The sequence below is a fragment of the Galendromus occidentalis genome, unplaced genomic scaffold (genome assembly GCF_000255335.2).
Source record: "Galendromus occidentalis unplaced genomic scaffold, Mocc_1.1 scf7180000076500, whole genome shotgun sequence".
In the NCBI taxonomy this organism is placed as follows: domain Eukaryota; kingdom Metazoa; phylum Arthropoda; class Arachnida; order Mesostigmata; family Phytoseiidae; genus Galendromus; species Galendromus occidentalis.
The window spans coordinates 437,629-445,640 of record NW_003804489.1 but is presented as its reverse complement, the minus strand read 5'-3'; the positions used below and the strand labels follow the sequence as shown (position 1 = coordinate 445,640).

General features: G+C 54.5%; 1 protein-coding gene across 1 annotated transcript in view; it reads left to right on the top strand.

The window, feature by feature from the left end:
* LOC108865228 (Down syndrome cell adhesion molecule-like protein Dscam2) overlaps positions 1-8,012 on the top strand; it is a 145,887-nt gene that overhangs the window by 8,983 nt on the left and 128,892 nt on the right. The gene's annotated exons all lie outside the window — the stretch shown is intronic.

Below are 8,012 nucleotides of genomic sequence, written 5' to 3'. Positions count from 1 at the left end.
GGGGGGGGAAGAGACCATATATTCCTGATTGTCCCGGATCGCGGGATGCCCCTGGAAGCTACCGGGTTCCGCTCACAAAATCAATTTGTGAGGTTTCCGTGCGAATGGCTTGTCACGTAGAGGTGCAGCTCCCATCAAGTAGTGAGCACACGAGTAGGGCATGGCATTGCCACGGTCTACTTGCGGTTTGAGGGAGGTTGCCCGAAGTGGGCCAGTCAGGCTTTGTAGACATGACATTCTCGTTTTATGGTTCGAGTGCGACAATTGCCTGTTCAACGCATCGGCAGAGAGCGGTTAAATATATCGGTTTTGTGTCGACCGCTTGACCTCTGGACCTCGCTACGATGATTGTGCCGATATGGGGGGAGTCGTCATCCGTTGACAAGGAATGCAATTTCTTGCAACACTGAGCTCGACTGACACAACAAGCCCCGCTCGAACCGAGTCGAAGCTGTCAAAGACCGTTCTATCCGCAACCCAGACCCGACCCAATCTAATAATCGGAGGCTCAATTACAACGAATAGAGGAAAAAGCTCTTCAGACAAGCTTCCGCAGCGCATGATCGCACTCTCTTTCATCCGGAGCTGGTCTTCTCGCCGAGGAATCCTTTGAGAAGCAACGAGTGTCCGAGTCTTGCGGTGTGGGGAAACGCTCGTCTGGATTTGCGGTCTCGAGTCGGCTCGACTCCTCCAATCGTAAGAATGACGTCGCTTCCGTTGAGGGAGCCAACAATAGTCTCCCTGGGGAGTTTGCCCTGTGCTAGGTGCACCGTGATTATCATAAGGCAACAGCCGGTATGCTGAGAGTCGCTGCGGTGGCGAGAAGCGCGGGAACGACTTCAACATAGAGACAACGTATGCGTCCAGTTCTCAGTGTGACATTCATGAGGTTTGGGCATGTAGGTACAGTATCTGTATCGAATTCCAAACACTGTCTCAGAGACTGCGATCGAGTCCGAAAGTCCATCCGGAAGACCCTGCTCACAACTTTCGACCGACAATTGAAAGGCTCGGGGAGGTCCGGAGCTTAGGGGAAAACGATCCGGCGGGAAAAATCGATCACTTGTTTGTGCGTTGATTATTATTCGGGAGCAGCTCCCGGGGAGCCATCGCCGTTCCGGCTGAAAAAGGAGTGGGTTCCGGAAGCGGATCCTTCACTGAACTAGTTGACGAGCCGCGAGCCAGCGCGGTCGTCGGCTCGCAGCCGGGGAACGCACTAGTTCCCTCCGTCCGCACGATTACCGTTTGAGGCGTTGGAGGTAGCTGCCGGCCGACGATCGACAGAGGTAGGAGTGCACTCCGAGAAAGGTATTCGGGAGCGTGTCGCGACACCATCGTCGAGGTCTGCCCGTCGATAAGTGCCGACCAGCGAACACCTCTACAATGCAACCTATGGAGGGTCGCCGGTGGGTCTTCTCTCAGGCAGAGCTTTCACGCATCATTTTGCGCGCGGATTTGCTATCTTCTTGGCCGTGGCCTGTTCGCTCCCCATCGGCCTTGGATTGTCTAAACTTCTTGTCGTCAGTGACAGATAGGCCATCGTCAGGCTCTTCGTCCCGACCGAGCAGGGCGAGGCGAACGACCGGCATGGGAAGGATGACGAACGAAGATGGTGAGAAGGATGGCTACTACGGAGCAACTTTCGAAGCTTTTCGAGCGCCGGAAGCGTACGTGGAACGGTGTGACTTGAGCGATGCTCCGGGGAATACGGACGAAGACGATTCGGATCGCGTAGCCCTCTACGTGTCCCAAAAGGTTCTGGAATTTTTTTCTCCTGGAAAAAAAATACAAATCGGGATTCCGAGCGTTCCTGTAGATAACGCCGTCAGCTGCCGTTCAAGTACATGGCATCGGGAATTCGGAAAATCTCAGAGGGTCTGCCGATCCTGTTCGCTGGGAATCACCTGGTCGCGCGAGAGTCTCTCGCCTCCCAGCCGCTAGTCCGGCGGGGTCGTCGCCTGTCGACGCGAGCAGCGGCCGAAAGCTGCTCGGTTTAGCCGATTCCGTTGTTGAAATATTTCCTCCCCGTCCCTCCCTGATCGGTAGCTGTGGCAAACCCAATAGCAGATGGCAGCTGCACCACCATGACCACCACCGCCGACCGGTACTGCAATCGAGTCGATTCGGGGCTCTGGATTTTGTTCGAGGCAAAAACGCTTGGAAAAATTCCAGGGGAAGAGCGTTGTCGGCCGCTGGGTAACCGTCGCGTCGTCGGTAGCACGCGAGAGTGCGTTCGGGCGGATGAACCGCAATCAGCCGAGATGGAGTTCCGATGTGAAATGCTCCTCCCCTGTTTGACTCGCGCGGCGAGGATGAATGCGTGAGTTTTGTTGCGTGCGTTTGCACGTCCGGCGTGCAGCACGCTCATCGACAGCGGCCGCGACGGTATCTGTACACGTAACGGCGCGCTAATCAGGAAAAGTTCTGAGTAGCTGCCGTTCCAGAAGTTTTTCTATCGAGCTCCGGAACATTCCGAATTTCCTAAGAGGGAAATCGAGCCGGAGGGAGGATGTCAGGTCTTCGGAAAGGGAAAAGAAAAACGAATGCCTGTAGGAATTCGAACGGAGGGAAAAACATTCCCGAAACGGTGTGATTATCCACGGTTTCGATCATCCCCCGAGAAACGATCCGAAAGCGGAGCAGGTTCCGCTCCGGATCTTCCCTTCGAGGATCGGATTGTTTACGATCACGGTTTTATAGGCTCGTCGGCACTTCGCGGAGAGTCGAATAGTTCCTCGGGGCGTCCGTCGTCCCCTCCGGATAACCGTCAAAGGATTAAGGTTTCAAAAAGACATTCCGAGAAATTCAATCTAATATTCATCTCCCTCCATTCAATGAACGCTCTCGGGCGAATCACACGCGCCTTAATCTCCTTATTCCGTGTCGAATCGAGGACCCGTCGGAATGAGGGTTCCGCGAGCTGGAGCACCGAGGGTTTTATTAGGGAGGAATCTACGACGAGCTCGGAGGCTCCGACTTTCGAATCGGTCGAGAAAATGAAACTTCGATGTGGGCTTCGCAGCGCCAGGAACGGGGTCGGAGGACGTCTGAAGAACGTGACTCTTCTGATTTGTTGCGACACATTGTACATAGAATGATTGAAATTCTACCCGTTTTAGCCGGATCGATTCATTGTCCTTTCTCAAATCATTTACCTGGACTCGTTCAGGGTCCGCTCTACGCGATTACTCAGGAAGGGCGGTCTGTCCGTCCTAACGTATGACCGATATGGCGGCGGCGGCGCCTATAACGATAATCACTTGCAGACGTCTCTCTCTCGGCCAACCGATATTGACTCTATCCAACGGGATGAATGAGGACGTATCGGAAATGAAATGGTGGTGGGTCGCTCAGGCGCAAGATCGTGGATGCCCTGGCTGCTATTGATAGTTCACAGAAACGTGATACGGAGGATCGAGCGTCGAAAGGAACGGAGAAGGAAACGATGGGCAAAGCGGAGCGGGGGATGAATTCCAAACGCCAGACATTCCCCAAAGGAGTGCAAACAGTGGAAAAATCGAAGCGGAACAATCTGAACGCCACTTACGACGCGGCCCAGGGAGTGCTGCGGAGGATTTGGGAGATTCCTTCTCCCCGAAGCTTGACATCCCACTTCGGCAATGATCCGGCGACAGTGTATTCAGACTTGAGGGGAGCGATGTCGAATGCACGAGATGCGACCTTAAATAGCGCCACCGCAAGACGAAAAGCATTCATCATTCATTCGTATCAATAATAATTCCACTTGTTGAGTGGCTGTCTGACTGACGAGTGATGGCTGGAGCACTCGACAAGGGAGACGGGGCAACGAGACGGCCTGCCGCAGAGGTCAAAGGTTGTCTCACAATCAGTTGTCAACAAACTCATTTCCATACGTCAGCGCTTCGCTATCTGCTGATTGCCTCTTGCGGAGTCGATGCCGAGTTGCGCCGCGACGTTCTTCGTATCTCTACTCCCTGCGTCTCGTTCTCCTAATCCTGTGCTCGTGTTCCGTAAATCCTTGCCCCTCCACTCCCATCAAACGCCTTCTCTCCAAACCGGTGATGGGTTTCTCGTGACCGCGGAAACGCCGAGGAGGAGCGAGCATTGCGGGTCACGCTCTAAGGCCGGAAGGGGAATTTCGTTCGCTTTCCCCGCCCCTGCTGATGTGCGATGGCCCTGAAGCCGGACCCTGCAGCTGTTATTGGAGCTAAGCAGCTGCGAAGTCAGCTTCGATGTCTGGTATCTGCGTAGAATCTGAACGACTGCAGTGTTCTGTAGCGTAAGACGGGAGAAGCATCCGGGCAGACGACGAACGCTCAGCAAATGAAGCGAGCTAAACTTTCGTACGTTGGTGGATAAATACGCCTGAGTGAAGAGTGACTCAAGAGCTCATCACTTCGCGATCAAGGTGGCTCTGAGCGCGCTTGCTCGCCCATCCTTCCGTCCGTCCGATCGACCCACGTACCCACCCACCCAAGACCGGCCGACCCATTCGCTCACTGCGTCACCTTTTCACTCACGCATTTATCCTCCGAGTATCCGACGGGAAGGACGGCGCGGCGTCTGAGTGAGCAGCATGCTCTGTCTGTTCTCCTCCGAGGTCGACTGCCGCAGCGCTGAGAGTGTTGGCAGTGTGACCGTTCGTTCCCTTTTTTCATCTCAAAAGAACCGCCCGACAAACGAGGCCGATGACGGGAGCAGCCAAGACGATACCAGCCGCGTCAACAACAACAACGGTCGGGAGCACATTCAGCGCAGGAGATCTCTGGCGGGGCCGGCCGCACGGATACCCTTCAGAAGGCTTTGACACGCGTTGAAACAAAAAGCGACTTTCTTGAAGACGCGAGCAAAGGGAATCGGAACCTGCTCGTCGTCCCCGAAACCGTTTTGGCCGGCTCTCTGCCTGTCGAATACGCTGTTTGTCCTCTGCCGGGAGAGGGGAATGGAGGAACACAGGCCCATGGAAAAAGAGGACGACTGGAGGGGAAAGTAGAAGATTTCATGCCCCGCGGTGTCGAACGTCTCCTCCGGGATCCGCCGGGAGCTGAGCTAGCTGGAACACGCACAAACGACGAAGGCCGTCGGACCGATTGCTGTTTTCGCTTGCGGTTGGTACTCGTCTTGTCTTGCCTTTCCTCTCCGTGACTCGCCGTCAGCTCGCTTGTTCTTTCAATTATGAACAACTACATCAACAATGGTCGTGTATACCGAGCTTACGCCGCCGACGACGCCGCCGCCGGCGACGTAGACTACAAACCAGTATTCCTTGAGAGTCGTTCCACCGTGTTGACATCTACCGTACTCGGTTTCGGTGTCTTCACTCTTCGCTTGAGGGGCTCATTAGCCACCGGAGAATAAGCAAAGGTTCACTCGGTCAGCGTCGAGCAGAGACAAACCAGCTGGTTTTAGCGAGGTCTCTACTCGCTCTCTTGGTACGGACCTTGCCAGGACGTCCTCTGTGGTAATAAGCCAGCCGTCGACACTGTGGAACCGTGTCCGATACTTTTGAACAGTAGCGTGCCGGCTAAGACGCTGCCAACTCGACACTGAAGGATGGTTGGATTGATTTTCGGATTTTAATATACTTGCAGCGGAGATCGTACGCGTTGCCAGGCGAGCAGGCGTCCAATAAACGATGTTATTTTTCTGCCGCTTCCGGTGTTGCGAGGAGTTTGTTTCCTCGCGTTTTCGGATCAAGTCGGGACGCGGAACGACTCCCGACGAGGCCCACACTCTCCGGCAGATGGATTTTCCTCTACAAATCCATCTTGTTTCACTCGATCCAAGTAGAACGAAAAGAGAGTCACGAGACGGAGAATGCGATGCAAAACAAGGCAACTTCGGATCCCGTCAGACCGGAGACGGAGTTTCCGAGCGCGACGCCTCACGGCAGAGCTCCGAAATCCGGAATAACAGAGGGCCCACACGAGCAAGGATAATTTACTATTAATCGAATTTCACGCCACTGGCCGGAGCCGATCCGAGGCGGGCTCGGTCCGAGCTGTTGAGCGAGCCGTTTCATATTGGTACGCGCGGGAGAAGCGGGTAATGCTAGACGCTCGGTATAATGGAGCGTATAATACTCGGTGGCTAAACCTACACGACCGACGAGAGGCGGGCGAGCGGGAAAATGGTCAGTCGGGCGAACAGGGCGCGGGTCTCATGTCTTACAGGGCTAATCTCATGAGGGGATCAGCTTGCGACGATGCGGTTTTCCATTTATGTCAAGCCGTGACATCGATAACCGGGCCCAGAGCCGGGGGTTCCGAACATATTTCAAGATGTATACAATGGCTTCCCCGGTTCGTTCGCATAGAAAATCGCGACCATCGAGGCTTTGGGGGGAAACTTCCTGGAATCAGGGATCCGAATCCTGCTGCATCTTCATCGCCACCGAGCTGTTTCGAGGCAAAAGAGGGAGCTCATTAAAAACTCTATCCCACCGACCGGCATCAGCTCCTCAGGGTTCAGACTTCGAGGGAGGAAGCCGCGGTCCGCTCTGTGGAGCTGATCTAAAATTCTCTCTTTTTCTTCCGACCGACGTCCCCGGCTCCCCCCTGGCGTGGCCGCATCTCCTCTGTGCAGTCGACGCGAACGATACATCCTCACCGGAATGTATTCACCTCCTCGATTGTCTCCTGTCCTCCTGCTTGCCACCGGCCTCGGAGACTGTTCTCCTGCTTCTTGCCGCCCGCCCGCTCCAATTCAGACGGACGCACGCACGCCCGCCCGCCCGCATCCTCACACATATATTGCACGTATATATATCGTCCTGGACGTGGGCCAGCCCTCGTCGCGAAAATCCCGAATATCTTGATAAATACCGCGCTCTAGCATAACTGATGTCCGGCACGTATGTAAAGCAGTCTCGCCAACAACAATGACAGAAAGAGGAAAAAAGTGGATGGCGACGACAAAACAACTTTTCGCTGACCTCGTTCAAGGAGAGAGCATCACTTGGCACGCGGACCCTGCGCAGTATTCAAACGAGGCGCCGCCGGCGAGCGACCTTCGCCGTCAGGAATTCCTTCCGCGTAGGTTCGAAAGTTCGTGTTGCTCGAAGTTTCGGATTGAGAGCATGTACATCGACGAGACTGCTTCCGATGAAAGGCTGGTGCCGGAGGAATTTTTCCTCCGTGCAGCCGAGCTCCCTTCTTGGAACTGTAGGCTCGTAATTGACAGCCGTACAAAGGCAGCGATTCCAGTGGCAACTGCATCGACTACTCTTCAATGAATTCGCAGTGCTGCGTTCGAAGCCTCCGCGGACCTACCGACGAGCATAGAACTTGATGTTGCGAGGGAGAACAGTGAGGAGGAATGAAAAGGAACGGAGGGAACTCGAGAGTATTAGACTAGGGCAGGGAGGGGGTAGGGGAAAGGGGGCGGGAGAGGAGGCAACGAAAACGATTTCGACTCGAATCCCCTTACCCTCACTTCCGCTACGGAACTCAGCGCGGCTGGCTATTCCACTTCGCTGCCGGAGGTTGGCATCGATTTTGCAATAAAGCACAACTTTGTTCACGAACTAGTGTTCTTGAGAGAGCCGCTCACGGAGGAGAGACGGAGAGAGAGAGAGAGAGTAGGAGAACCGAGAGCGCCGAGGGAACAGAGAAACTGCTGGAGATTGAAAATCTAAGCTGCCTAACACTTTCTCCGAAGCTACCTTTGTACCTAGACGAGATAACTCCTCGAGGGCCGCATTCGCGGCGGCGCCCTCAGCGAGTAATCCCGCGAGCGTCGGAATAGTAGTAGAAACAATAAGAAGAAGAGAAGAACACGACGAGACGGGAGAACGCGAACGGGAGAGACGAATTATTCCCGCCAGTAGTATCGGAGCTTGAACTTTGCTCTTTCGTACCCGCACACGCACGCACAGCGGTCGTATGAGTTCCGGATATCTATTTGCATCTATCGACGCGGAAGCAAGAGGAAAAAATAAACGAATAGTGAGCCGTGCGATATTCGTTTCCGAAGAGCATTGCCATCGTTAAATTCAATCCTCCCCGGCTATCCGATACTTGAAAGGCCGA